At 48.0% G+C, this 15,256-nt stretch overlaps 1 long non-coding RNA gene across 2 annotated transcripts; it reads right to left on the reverse strand.

Annotated features, from left to right (window-relative positions):
* Window positions 1–476: 476 nt before the first annotated feature.
* Window positions 477–12,836, reverse strand: LOC140485789 (uncharacterized). 2 transcript variants are annotated; one of them, XR_011962455.1, is made up of 3 exons: window positions 12,695–12,834; window positions 11,589–11,704; window positions 477–8,367 (listed from the first exon to the last, which is right to left on the reverse strand). It is a non-coding gene; the product is annotated as an uncharacterized lncRNA (long non-coding RNA). The 2 variants fall into 2 exon arrangements; XR_011962456.1 differs by having other exon boundaries at window positions 478–8,367; window positions 12,754–12,836.
* Window positions 12,837–15,256: the final 2,420 nt, after the last annotated feature.

Here is a 15,256-nt window from a genome sequence, read left to right on the forward strand (position 1 = left end):
CATCATATCTAAGTCCCTCTGCAGCCAATAACAGCCCTCCTCACTGTCCACAACTCCACCTATCTTTGTATCATCTGCAAATTTACTGACCCACCCTTCGACTCCCTCATCTAAGTCATTAATAAAAATTACAAACAGCAGAGGACCCAGAACTGATCCCTGCGGAACTCCACTTGTAACTGGACTCCATGCTGAATATTTACCATCTACCACCACTCTCTGACTTCGACCGGTTAGCCAGTTTTCTATCCAATTGGCCAAATTTCCCTCTATCCCATGCCTCCTGACTTTCCGCATAAGCCTACCATGGGGAACCTTATCAAATGCCTTACTAAAATCCATGTACACTACATCCACTGCTCTACCCTCATCCACATGCTTGGTCACCTCCTCGAAGAATTCAATAAGACTTGTAAGGCAAGACCTACCCTTCACAAATCCGTGCTGGCTGTCCCTAATCAAGCAGTGTCTTTCCAGATACTCGTAAATCCTATCCCTCAGTACCCTTTCCATTACTTTGCCTACCACAGAAGTAAGACTAACTGGCCTGTAATTCCCGGGGTTATCCCTATTCCCTTTTTTGAACAGGGGCACAACATTCGCTACTCTCCAGTCCCCTGGTACCACCCCAGTTGCCAGTGAAGACGAGAAGATCATTGCCAACGGTACTGCAATTTCCTCTCTTGCTTCCCACATAATCCTAAGATATATCCTGTCAGGCCCGGGGGACTTGTCTATCCTCAAGTTGTTCAAAATGTCCAACACATCTTCCTTTCTAACAGGTATCTCTTCTGTGACCTGTGACAAATTGAGTGTGAGGGGGTCGGGGTGACAATGGCGGACTGAGTCTAATGGAGTTAGTGTGACTTGACAAGGTGAGCGTCAGGGAGTTGAGGGTGACAGTGACTGAGTGAGTGTGAAGGTATAGTGTGATGGACATTGTGTTAGTGCGAGGGGTCAGGGTGACAGTGAGGGAATGAGTGTGATGGGGACACAGTGACAGTGACTGAGTGTTTATGAGGGGGTCAGGTTGCCTGTGACTGCGTGAGTTTGAGGGGATCATAGTGACAGTGACTGTGAGTGTGAGGGGGCCTGAGTGACAGTGACAGGGTGTTTATGAGGATGGTCAGTGTGATGGAGTGAGTGAGAGGGCTGCGGGTGACAGTGACAGAGGAAGTGTGAGGCATTTGGGGGATCCTTGGGGATTGAGTGTGAGGGAGTCAGCGTGACACCGACGGAATGATTTTGAGGGTTCAGGGTGATATGGAGGGTGCATCTGTGTGACTGAGTCAGAATGACGGTGTGAGAGTGAACGATTCAGATTGTTGGTGATGGAGTGAGTGTGATGGGTTCAAGATGACTGTGATTGCGGGAGTCTGATGGGGTCACGGTGACGGGGACAAAGTGAGAGTCAGCAAGTGAGCGTGAGAGTAAGAGAGTAAATCTGACGGTGACCAACGAGAAATGGGCGTTCACGGTGACGGTAACTGAGTTAATGTAAGGGGGTCAGGAAGTCGGTGATGGAGTGAGGGTGCGGGTGTCAGGCTGATGGTGAAGAAGTGAGTGCGAGGGTGTCAGAATGACGATGACAGATTGAGTGTGAGGGTGTTAGTGTGACAGTGACAGAGTGAGTGTAAGGGGATCAGTGTATCAGTGATGGAGTATGTGTGTAAGGTGTTAGTGTGACAGTGACGGAGCCAGTTTGAGGGTGCCAACGTTACTGTGATGAAGTGAGATTGACGGCGTCAGTATGAAACTGATGGAATGAGAGTGAGGGCTTCAGTGTGATGGTGAGAAAATGTGTGTTAGAGGGTCAGGGTGATAACAGCGGAGTGAATGTAAGGGGTTTCAGGGTGATGGAGGGAGTGTGAATTCATGAGGGTGACGGAAAGAATGTGAGGGGGTACGGGTGACAATGACAGAGTGAGTGTGAGGGGGTCAGGGTAACAGAATGAGTGTGAGGGGGTCAGGGTGATGGTGTCAGAGTGTGTGTGAGGGGGTCAGGATGACAGTGGTATAGTGAGTGTGAGGGGGTCAGGGTGACAGAATGTAATGGCTGTGAGGCTGCGAAGCGGAACAATTACAGAGAGAGTGAGAGATGTTCAGGGTGACAGTGACTGACTATGTGCGAGGGGGTAAGACGATTGCTGAAAGAGTGATTGTGATGGAGTCAGGATGACGGTGATTGACTGAGTGAGGGGGGCCAGGGTGGCAGGGAGGACTGAATATGATTGGGTCTGGGTGACAAAGTGAATGTAATGAGGTCAGGCTGACAATGACGGAGTGAGTGTGCAGGGGTCATGGTGACAGAGATGGAGAAGTGTGAGGTGGCCCGCGGGGAGAGTAAGTTTGAGATGGTCAGGATGACATTGAGGATTTGAGTGTGACAGGGTCAGGGTGGCGTGTGCACTGAGTGTAATTGGGTCTGGGTGATAGTGATGGAGTGAGTGTTAGGGGGTCAGGATGAAGGAGTGAGTGCGAGGAGGTCAGGGTGACAGTGAAGGAGTGTGTATGAGGGGGTCAGGGTAACAGTGAGTGAGCAAATATGAGGGGGTGATGTTGATTGAGTCCAAGTGAGTGTGAGGTATCAGGGTGACAGTGATGGAATGAGTGTGAGGGGATCAGGGAAACGGTGACAGGGTGAATGTGAGGAGTATACGTTGATTGTGACTCAGTGACTGTGAGGGGTCAGAGTGCCTATGACTGTGACTACAGGGTTACTTTGATGGACTGAATGTGATGGGCTCAGCGTGACAGAGACAGAGTGAGTGTGAGAGTGTTAGGGTAACGGTGAGGGAGTGAGTCTGATGGGATCAGTGTGGCGGTACCAATGTTCAGTTTCGGAGTGAGGATGACAGTGACAGAGCGATGGTAGGGGGATTAGATTGAAGGTGATGGAGTTAGTGCGAGTGGGTCAGGGTGACAGTACCTGAGTGTGTGTGAGGAGGACAGGATGACAGTGATTGAGTGAGTGTGAAGTGGTCAAGGTGCCTGTGACTGAGTTTGAGAGCATCAGGGTGACCGTGACAAAGTGAATGTGAGTGTGTTCGAGGTTAAGGTGATGGAGTGAATGTGAGAAGGTAAGGATAACAGTGATGGATGAGTGTGAGGAGGTCAGGGTGAGGGGGATGGAATGAGTGTGAGAGTGTCAAGGTGACCCTGATGTAGTGTGTGTGAGATGATCAGGGTGAAAGTGTTGGAGTGAGTGTGAGGGGATCAGGGTGATAGTGATAGAGTGAGTGAGTGGGGCTCAGCATGAAGTAGTTATTGCGAGGAGGTCAAGGTGACAGCGAAGGAGTGTGTGTGAGAGGGTCAGGGTGACAGTGAATGAGTGAATGCAAGGGGGTGAGGTTGATTGTGTCCCAGTGAGTGTGACGTATCAGGGTGACAGTGATGGAATGCGTGTGAGGGTTTCAAGGAAACAGTGACAGGGTGAATGTGAGGAGTATACGCTGATTGTGACTCAGTGACTATGAGGGGTCAGAGTGCCCATGACTGTGACTACAGGGTTACTTTGAGGGACTGAATGTGATGGGCTCAGCATAACAGAGACAGAGTGAGTGTGAGAGTGTTAGGGTAACAGTGAGGGAGTGATTGTCATAGGATCAGTGTGACGGTACCAATGTGAGTTCCTGAGTGAGTGTGACAGTGAAAGAGCGAGGGTCGGGGGATTAGCTAGAAGGTGATGGAATTAGTGCGAGTGGGTCAGGGTGACAGTACCTGAGTGTGTGCGAGGAGGACAGGATGACAGTGATTGAGTGAATGTGAAGGGGTCAAGGTGCCTGTGACTGAGCTTGAGAGCATCAGGGTGACCGTGACAAAGTGAGTTTGAGTGTGTTCTAGGTTAAGGTGATGGAATGAATGTGAGAAGGTAAGGATGACAGTAACGGATGAGTGTGAGGAGGTCAGGGTGAGGGAGATGGGGTGAGTGTGAGAGTGTCACGGTGACCCTGATAGAATGTGTGTGAGATGATCACGGTGACAGTGACGGAGTGAGTGTGTGGGGCTCAGGATGAAGCAGTGATTGCGAGGAGGTCAGGGTGACAGTGAAGGAGTGTGTATGAGGGGGTCAGGGTGACAGCGAGTGAGTGAATATGAGGGGGTGAGGTTGATTGTGTTCGAGTGAGTGTGAGGTATCAGGCTGATGGTGATGGAATGAGTGTGAGGGGATCAGGGAAACGGTGACAGGGTGAATGTGAGGGGGACACGGTGATTATGACTCAGTGAGTATGAGGGGTCTGGGTGCCTATCATTGTGACAACAGGTTTATTTTGACGGACTGAGTGTCATTGGGCTCAGCGTGACAGAGACAGAGTGAGTGTGAGGGTGTCAGGGTGACAATGAGGGAGTGGGTCTGATGGAATTAGTTTGATGGTACCAATGTGAGTTTCGGAGTGAGGGTGACAGTGACAGTGTGAGGGTAGGGGGAATAGCATGATAATGATGGTGTTATTGGGAGTGGGTCAGTGAGGCATTACTGAGTGTGTGTGAGGAGGACAGGATGACAGTGACTGAGTGCGTATGAAGGGGTCAAGGTGCCTGTGACTGAGTTTGGGAGCGTCAGGGTGACAGTGAAGGAGATATTCTGAGGGTTTCAGGGTAAAACTAACGGAGTGAGTGTGAGGGTGTCATAGGTTATGGTGATTGAGTAAATGTGAGAAGGTAAGGTTGACAGTGACGGATGAGTGTGAGGGAATCAGGGTGATGGTGATGGAGTAAGTGTGAGAGGCTTAGGTAACAGTGATGTTGTGAGTTAAGGAGAAAAGCGCGATGGAACCTACTCAGTGTGACTGGGTCAGGGTGACAGTAAGAGAGTGCATGTCACGGTTTGCATGGGCCAGTGACATTCTGAGTATAAGGCGGTAATTTTGATGGCAGTTGAGTGATTATTAGACAGGGAGAAAGACAGTGTGAGGGCCTCAGGGTGACGGGGGCAGGCAGATTGTGAGGGGCACAGGGTGAACATGACAGAGTTACTGTGAGCGCCTCAGCATGGCAGGGACAGAATGTGCATTTGTGCACCAGGTAAACAGTGACAGAATGAGTGTGACGGTGTCAGCGTGACGGGGACATGGAGAATGCGAGGGGCTCAGAGTGATGGTGAGTACCTCAGCATATCAGGATCGGAGTGCATGTATGTTTGTCAGGCTGTAACTGATGCAGTGACTGCGAGGGTTTTAAGGTGATGGTGACTTAGTGATTGTAACCCTTTCCAAGGAACAGTGACGGAGTGAGCGTCAGGGGGTCATGGAAACAATGGCGGAGTGAGTGTGAGTGGGTCAGGGAAAGGGTGACTGAGTGAGCGGAAGGGTTTCAGGGAGACAATTACGGAGTGAGTATGAGGGGTTCAGGGAAACGGTGACGGAATGAGTGTGAGGGGATCCAGGTGTCAGTGACTGACTGTGGGGTTTGCAGGTGTCAGTGACTGAGTGAATGTCAGCGTGTCAGGGTGACTGACAGAGTGAGTGTTGGGGTGTCAGCGTGACAGTGATGGAGTGAGTGTGAGGGAGTAAGGCTGATGGTTACAGAGTGAGTGTGAGAAGGTCATAGTGATGATGATGGAGTCAATGTCAGGGTGTGAGTGTGACAATGATGTTGTGAATGTGAATGGCTCAGGGTGACAGTGACAGAGTGACTGTGAGGAGGTCAGGGAGGGAGTGAGTGTGACGGGGTCAGTTTGATGGTATCAGGGTTATTGTGATGGAGTCAGTGTGAGCGGGTCAGTGTGATGGTGTGAGAGTGAGTGTGTGGGAGACAGTGCGACAGTGACGGATAAGTGCGAGGCAACAAGGAGATGGTGACAGAAAAAGTGTGAGGGGTGATTGGTATGGTGATGGGGGAGTGTGACGGTGACAGGACGACTGTCATTGCAGGGAGTGTGTCAGGATCTGAGTGCAGCAGAGAGTGGCGGTTGCTGGGAGGAAGTGAAGTCAGAGCACAGAGGCTATTTGGGAAGTTGAGCGACTGTTATTTAAGTAGGTGTGTTATAAGTCCCAGGTCCTATGGTGACATGGTGGTTCGCACTGTTGCCTCCCAGCGCCAGAGACCCAGGTTCAGTTCCCGCCTTGGGCGACTGCCCATGTGGAGTTTGCACATTCTCCCCATGTTTGCGTAGGTTTCCTTGACCGCGAAGCTGGTTCAGTGGGCTGTGTGCATGATGTTGGAGGTCAAGTACTCTGGTGTATCTGGCTCGTATAACTGTGGAAAGTGTGTACACGTTCAGCTTCTGACAGAGCATATTGAAACACTGATAAAGAACTCGATTATCTCATGCTCATCCAAGCGAACGAGATCTTTCTGGACAGTACCTTCAGCGTGGTGATTACACCGAGCATACCAGAAGGGAAAAGACGGTGAGGAAGGCAGAGAGGAGACAAGTGCTAGAGGCCCTAGTTGAAGCATCTGTTAGGAACAGGTTGAATCTTTTGGAAACAGGAGAGACAGATGACACTGCCAGTCCGCGAGGCGGTCAGGTCTGCCAATCAAAAGTTGGCGTAGGAGGCAGACCCGAGGAGTCAGACATCATATAGAGCCGTGGTAATAGGGGACTCCATAGTGAGAGGAACTGAACGCGGTTTCTGTGGCAACAGGCGGGATTTCAGGATAGTGTGTTGCCTTCCTGGTGCCAGGATAAAGGATGTCGCAGACAGAGTGCTCAAGGGTAAAGGTGATGGTACATGTCGGCACAAATGATGTCAGGAAGAGGAGGAGGGACATTCTACAGCGGGAATTCGGACAACTCAGAAGAAAGCTGAAAAGCAGCACATCTCGTGTGGTTATCTCTGGTTTTCTTCCAGTTCCTCGGGTTGGAGAGGACAGGAACAGGGATATAATTGATTTGAATGTGTGGCTGGGGAACTGGTTCAGGAAGCAAGGATTTAAATTCTTGGATCACTGGGGTATGTTTTGCGGTAAGGATAAATTATACAAGAGAGACGGCTTACGGCTTAATAGATGGGAGACCAGCATTCTGGCAGGCAGGTTTGTCACTGCAATACAGTTGTGTTTAAACTAAATAGCGTGGGCGGGGGAACAAACTGAAAGTTTAAGAAGGAAATTGAAGGGAAAGTTAGAACAAGAGAAGTCAAGAAAGACAACGGAATCAATGGAGCAGAAAACTCACAAAGGGATCATGCCATATGGTTAGGTGAAATAGGGATTGATAGGAAGGGTGAGGGCAGTAACAAATTAAAAACATTATATTTGAATGCACAAACCATTAGAAATAAGATAGATGAGCTTGCGGCTCATTTGGAAATTGGCAATTACGATGTGTTGGGGATAATGGAGTGGACAGGGCCTGGGAAATGAATATTCAAGGCTATACGTGCTATCGTAAGGACAGACTGACGGGCAGAGGAGGTGGGGTGGCCCTGTTGGTCAGGAATGGTATTCAGTCCCTTGCGAAGGAGGACATGGAAGCAGAGGATGTGGAGTCAGTATGGAGAAAGCTGAGAAATTCTTAGGGTAGAAAGACCCTCGTGGGAGTTATCTACAGGTCCCCAAACAGTAGTCTGGATGTAGAGTGTAAGTTGAAGAAGGAGCTGAAATTGGCCTGTCGGAAAGATATTACTACAAAAATATGTCGCAAAGATATGGTGGATTTCAACATGCAGGTATACTGGGAGAATCAGGATGGGTCTGGAACACAAGAAATGGAGCTTGAGGAGTGCCTCAGAGATGGATTCTTAGGACAGTTGGTGCTGCAGCCTAACAGGGAGAAGGCAATTCTGGATCTGGTGTTGTGCAACGAACCAGATTGGATCAGGGACGTCGAAGTGAAGGAGCCATTAGGAGGTAGTGACCATTCAAAGTTTGGGAGAAGATTTGTAGCTCGGGTGCTCGTTGTTGTGGTTCTGTTTGCCGAGCTGGGAATTTGTCTTGCAAACATTTCGTCCTCTGTCTAGGTGACATCCTCAGTGCTTGGGAGCCTCCTGTGAAGTGCTTCTGTGATGTTTCCTCCAGCATTTATAGTGGCCTGTCTCTGCCACTTCCGGTTGTCAGTTCCAGCTGTCCGCTGTAGTGGCCGGTATATTGGGTCCAGGTCGATGTGTTTGTTGATAGAGTCTGTGGATGAGTGCCATGCCTCTAGGAATTCCCTGGCTGTTCTCTGTTTGGCTTTCCCTATAATGTAGTGTTGTCCCAGTCGAATTCATGTTGCTTGTCATCTGTGTGTGTGGCTACTAAGGATAGCTGGTCGTGTCGTTTCGTGGCTAGTTGGTGTTCTTGGATACAGATCGTTAGCTGTCTTCCTGTTTGTCCTATGTAGTGTTTTGTGCAGTCCTTGCATGGGATTTTGTACACGACATTGGTTTTGCTCATGTTGGGTATCGGGTCGTTCGTTCTGGTGAGTTGTGAATGTGGAACCTGAAAGAGTTCAGAAGAAATGACCAAAGATGTTGCCAGGGTTGGAGGGTTTGTGCTTCAGGGAAAAGCCAGAATAGGCTGGGGCTGTTTTCACTTGAACATGGGAGGCTGAGGAGTGAACCGATAAAAGGTGTTTAAAATCATGATGGGCATCGACAGGGTCAATAGACAAGGTCATTTCCCCAGGCGAGGGAAACTTTTCAAAGGGGTCTAAAGGACAACTGACTCCCGCAGAGTGGATGGAATAAGCTGCCAGAGCAAATAGTGGAGGCTGATAGAAATACACTTAAAAGGCATGTGGATGGGTGTATGAACAGCCAGGGTTCAGAGGGATACTGGTAAAATTGTGGCAAATGTGACTAGATACGTCATGCAGGAGTTGGTCCGAAGGGCCTGTTTCTGTGCTGAACATCTCTATGACTCAATGTCTTGAAATGAGTCCACATTATAGAAAAGGAGGTGCTGGAGGTTTTAAAACACAAAGGTAGATAAATCCCCAGGACCTGATCAAATGGATCTCAGGACATTGTGGGAAGCTGGTGAAGAAATTGTAGGGCCCCTAGGAGAGATATTTGTACCATAGAGAGCTATGTGTGATAGGCTGTTAGACTGGAGGGTGGCATTGTGGACAGTGAAGAAGGTTTTCTGAGATTACAAAGGGATCCTGATAAAATGTGTGAATGGCTGAAAATCTGTAGATGGAGTTCAATCTGAATAAATGCGAGGTAATGCATTTGGAACAACAAACACGGGCAGGGCTTATACAATTAATGGCAAGACCTTCGGTACTGTTGTAGAACAGGGGGACCTCAGGGTTCAGCTACATAATTCTTTGAAGTTTGCAACACGGAGAGACAGGATAGTTTAAAAAAAGGTGCTGGCCTCACTTGCTTTCATTGCTCAGTCCTTTGGATATAGGAGTTGGGAAGTCGCATTGAGATTATACAGGCCATTGGTGAGTCCTCTTCTGGAATACTGTGTCCAGTTCTGGTCGCCCAGTTATCGGAAGGATATTATTCAGCTGGAAAGGGTTGGGAGGAGATTTACTGGGATGTGGCTGGGTACGAAAGGCTTCAGTATAAAGAAAGGCTGAATAGGTTGGTATTTTTCACTGAAACCTGAATGTTGACAGATGACCTCATAGAAGTTTATAAAATCATGAGGGGGATCGATAGAGTTAATGGGAGTTGTCTTTTCCCATGGACAGGGGAGTTTCAAGACAAGGCACTACATTTTTAAGTTTAGAGGAGAGACATATATAAAATAAAAGAGACATGAGGGGCACATTGTTAGACAGAGGGTGGGTTTGTGTGTGAAATGAACTTCCCAAGGAAGGGGTGAACATGGGGACAATTACAATGTTCAAAAGACATTCGGATTCGTACAGGAATAGGAAAGGTTTGAAGGGATATGATCCAGGAACAGGCAGGTGGGATGAGATCCGTTTTAGAGTATGGTTAGGTTTAACCAAACACTGCGGTCTGACTCTCTGACTATGATTATAATGTTGTGTCATTAATTAAGAAAGGCTACAAGAGAAAGCCAGGGAACGACAGACTGATGAGCGAGACATCAGGGTGGGTCAGTTGTTGGAGGTCATTCTGAGAGGTAGGCCGTCCATGCATTTGGAAAGATAAGGCCTGATTATGGACAGCCAGCATGGCTTTGTGCATGGGATAACATGTCCCACAAACTTGACTGGAGTTTGCTCAAGATGTGACCAAAAAGATAGACGAAGGCAGAGCAACAGACGTTGTTTCTGGCTTCCGCAAACCCTTGTTCAGTATGTAGCATGATACATTGGTTAGTAAGGGTAGATCACAAGGGATCAGGGAGAGCTAGCCAACTGGATACAAAATGGGATGACAGTGGGAGACAGAGGGTGGGGGGAGAGAGTTGTTGTTCAGACTGGAGGCCTCTGACCAGCAGTGTGCTGTAAGGATTGGTGCTGGGACCACTGTTGTGCGCCATTTACATAAACAATATGAGTGCAAAGATAGCAGTCCCTGTTAGTATGTTTATGGATACCAAGATGAGTGGAGGAGTGGGCAGGGAATATAGTTATCGAAGGGGATGTTAATCAACTGGGCCAGTGGGCCAAGGAATGAAAGATGGAATTTAATTCAGGTGTTGGATTTAGTTCAAACAAACCAGGGAGGACTAACACAGTTAATGGTTGGGCCCTGGGCAGTGTTGTAGAAAAGGGAGAGACCAAGGGGTGCAGCTACATTGTTCCTTGGACTGGCATCACAGGGTGACAGGGTGTTGAAAGCGGCAATTGGCACACTTGTCTTCATTGGTCAGAGCATTGAGTACACGAGTTGGAGATATTGGTAACATTGTCGTCAATATTTCTCCTGGGCAGAGGAGGCCACGGGGTGACCTTATAAAGGTTTATGAAACCATATAGGACCTAGGTAAGGTGAATAGCCAAGGGTAGGTGAGTCCATAGCAGGAGGCATAAACATGAGGTGTGAGAGCAAGGATTTAAAGAGGGAGCTGGGGGGCAACATTATCCACAGAGGATGGTGCATAGACGGAATGGACTGCCAGAGGAAATGGTGAAAACAAGTACAATTACAACATAGAAAAGACACTTCGGCAGGTACATGGAGAGGAGAAGGTTTGAAGGGATATGAGCCAAACACAGGCAAACGCAAATCATTCCATTTAGGAAACCTCGGCCGAATGGTCATGCCACACAGAAACAGACCCGATGTCTCCAGTTATTGGAGGAGGAGACTGTCGAGACAAGGCATGTTGTAGAGACTGAAGCAAGTTACAGCGATACGGATGGTCATCTGGACTGGAGGTTTCAAATATGTGAAATAATTGGTGAACGGGGAGGAGATAACAGAGATAGGAACTGTTATAGGAGTTAGAATGATTGAAGACGCTGGTCCTCAATACAAGCCATAGATACAGTGTTGGAGAGGGAATAGGGAACAGAAAGATCCCAGGCAACATTACCACACTCTCAGGGGAGGCCTGCTTTCCCCTCAGTTGTTCTGATGCTCCCTAAGAAAGCACAGGCCTGGACTGATAACTGGGAACTCCCGATGCTGTCTCATTACAACAAAACTTGCAGCAGGCGTGGTGATTGAGCCTGGGTTGTGTCTGTACTGTGCTCCCCCTCCAGCATTTTCTCTATGTCATGCCTTGTTAGCTGATGTTTGGATCCCCCTTATTACTTTCTGCTCTGTGCACTGGAAATATCTTACCTGGCAGCAGGATTTATTGAAGACTCCCGACCTCCCTGACTTTGTCTTTCTGGCTGACCAACCATCGTCCCAATCAGCAGTTGGCAAGTCTATTGAGTCAGGAACTCCATGAGTACCTGTAGAGGACACAGAAATAGGCAGAATGGGAAATTAGACTAATGCTTTGAGGGTTACACATATAGAAGGGCACTGAGCCCCACAGAGATCTGGAAAATCCCAGTCTCCATTCCTGACCTGTGCTGCCTCATCTCTCTGGAGTGGAGAATTCTGTTGGCTCATGATCTGGAGTAGCTTCAAAAGTGAGAGACGCTGACAGAGGCAGCAATTAGACCTACACAGTGAGGGATACCACATGGAGAGGTACTGAGTCACATTACCAGAGTGTCGGGTCAAACAATTGTGCAGGAAGAAAGGGTTTTGATTCACGTTGCACTGGGATATACAAACTGTGAGCAGGCGAAGTGATGGCCCAGTGGCATTAATATGTGACAATTTACGCAGAAACTCAGCAAGTGTTCTCTGGACACAAATTCAAATCCCACCATTGCAAATGATTGAATGTGAAGTAAATGCTTCAAAAACGATGTAATTAAAAACCTGTAAGTGAGTATTAAACAATTGCTGATGTTAAGAAAAATCCATAGGGTGCATTCCTGTCTTTAGTGAAATACTCTAAGATGGGACTGGGATATCACAGGTATTACAGAACAACAGCTGAGGGAGGGACAGGACAGGCAGCTCAATGTTCCAGGGGACAGATGCTGCAGGAAGGACAGAAGGGGAGCTGAGAGAGGAGGAGAGCTGCTGGTTCTGATGGGGTGAAACATCCCAGCAGGACTGAGAGAGGATATTCCTGCAGGACCGCCCAGTGACGCTGTGTTCGTGGGATTAATCAATAACAATGGGGCTTCCCTTTCCTCTGATTGTTCTACAGACTCCGAGAGCCCCGCCCTCCTGCACCTTGACCTTCTCAAGATGGCGGCCGTCCCGCCCGCGCTCCCTCTTCCCTCAAACAAATGGCGGCCGTGACTCTGGGCCCCTTCCCTGATCAGAGACCGCCGCCTCCTGACCAGGGCCTGGTGGGTCTTTTTCAGGTTTTTTTTAACCTGTATCCAGGACTTGTGAATTCTCTCCGCTCCTTTCTCCCAGCGAGGCTCCCACACACCGGTTCTGAGCACCGCTTTCTGAAGTCGATCGCAGCCGCTGCCGCAGAAAGCAGCTCCATGTCTCTCTCTCTCTCTCTCTGTCCTGACCAATGTGATACTGCGCATGCTCTGCATAGAAACCAAACCGCGCGTGCGCCAAAGGTTATCAGTGCGTTCATAGAGAATATTCATATCTGCACAGACTGATGGGTAAAATATTAGTCATTAACATTTGCTTTGTCGAGTTACAGTCATAGAGATGTCTAGCATCCAAATAGATTGTCCGGTCCAAATCATCCATAATGGCCAGGTATGTAAATTACTCATCGTTCTGGGAGTTTGGAAAGAAGTTTCTTACTCGAGTTATGCAAATCGATTTGAAATATGTACGTTATCAGATTTACATTTCAACTACAGGATTTCTTAAAATCTCAAATTGATTTATGAGAGAGGTTTAATGCTCCACTATGTAGTGAGAATGATCAATCCTGCAAAATTGTTTGCTCTCTGACCAATCTTGAAACGTTCACTCCCCGAGAATACTTTGGCCCCGCTCCTCAGTCACTGTGGTTGGAGGACCAGCCACTACTCAGTCCTCCTGTTCCGCCCCTTCCTCCCAATTGCAGAGTTGATTGAGGCGAGACTTCGCAGGTAAGGGACAAAGGAAGTTGGAGTCGATGTTTTGTGACGCGGTGAAAATATCCCGAATCTTGGACCGAGAGGCTTGGGTTCAATTCACAGCTTGTGCAGGTGTGTGTAACAACAACTTTTAGCAGGTTATTTAGGAAAAACAAGGGAAGTCGGGTACAGAGAGAAAACAATAGAAAATGCATGCAATGCGGTGGGGCTCTCAATGCTCAGATGATTTGATTCTTTACCAAGCGTTTCAGGGTCCCAGTACAAACTGTTGCACTCCTCTTAGTGCACAGCCAGATACCACAATTGTGGGGCAAAATGTTGTGGTGGGATATAGAGGTGCTTTTCTGGAAGGCTGTCGGTTTTTGTGGTGAAAACAGTTGAGAAGGAGTGGGGTTTTGTATGGAGCTACCTGTCCCCTCCTGTTGCAGCATCTTATTATTGCCCTGACTCTACCTCGTACATGGAGAAAGTGAGGACTGCAGATGCTGGAGATCAGAGCTGAAAAATGTGTTGCTGGAAAAGCACAGCAGGTCAGGCAGCATTCACTACCTCGTACATGTTTGGTTGAGATCAGTGACACTTCGTAAGCTCACAATACAAGATCCATCACTCTGTTTAAGACAGTAAAAATCTCTTGTAGCACAATAGCCAGAGAACAACACAGCGCAGAACAGGCCCTTCAATCCTTGATGTTGCGCCAACCTGTGAACTATTCTCAGCTCATCCCCCTACACTATCCTGAAATCACTCATGTGCATATCTAAAGGACTGTTCAAATCTCACTAACGTGGCTGAGTTAACTACATTAGTAGGTAGTGGATTCCACGCCCTAACCAGTCTCTGAGTAAAGAACCTGCCTCTGACATCTGTCTTAAATCTATCACCTCTCAATTTGTAGTTATGCCCCCTCATACACACTGATGTCATCATCCTAGGAAAAAGATTTTCACTGTCTACCCTATTTAAGCCTCTGATCATCTTGTATGTCTCTATCAAATCCTTTCTTAGCCACCTTCTTGCCAATGAGAACACGTTCAAATTGCTCAACCTTTCCTCATAAGACCTTCCCTCCAGACCACACAACATCCTGGTAAATCTCCCCTGCACCTCTTCCAATGCTTCCACATCCTTCCCGAAATATGGGCACCAGAACTGCACACAATATTCCAAATATGGCCGCACCAGTGTTTTGTATAGTTGCAGGATGATATTGTGGTTCCAGAACTCAATCCATCTACGAATGAAACCTAACACACTGTATGCCACCTTAACAGTACTGTACACCTGGGTGGCAACTTTCAGGCATCTATGTACGAGGACTCCAACATCCCTCTGCACATCTACATTGCCAAGAATGTTTCCATTGACCCAGTACTCTGCCTTCCTGTTATTCTTCACAAAGTGCATCGTCTCACATTTAGCTGCATTGAACTCCATTTGCTACCCTTCAGCCCAATTCTGCAGTTTATCCAAGTCCCCCTGCAACCTGTAATATTCTTCCACACTGTCCACTACTCCACTGACTTTCGTGTCATCTGCAAATTTACCAATCCATCCTCCTATGCCTGCATCTAAGACTTTTATAACAAATTACAAACAGCAGTGGTCCCAAAACAGATCCTTGTGGCACACCACTAATAACCGCACTGGAGGCTGATTATTTTCCATCATCCACCACTCGCTGCCTTCTTTCAGAAAGCCAGTTTCTAATCCAAACTGCTAAATCACACTCAATTCCATGTCGCTGCATTTTATCTAAGAGCCTACCATTTGGAACCTTATCAAAGGCTTTCCTGAAGTCCATGTATACCACGTCAACTGCCCTACCCTCATCTATATGCTTGGTCACCATCTCAAAAGTACTCAATGAAGTTTGTGAGACAC

This window comes from Chiloscyllium punctatum, chromosome 14 (genome assembly GCF_047496795.1).
Source record: "Chiloscyllium punctatum isolate Juve2018m chromosome 14, sChiPun1.3, whole genome shotgun sequence".
NCBI classification, from domain to species: Eukaryota; Metazoa; Chordata; class Chondrichthyes; order Orectolobiformes; family Hemiscylliidae; genus Chiloscyllium; species Chiloscyllium punctatum.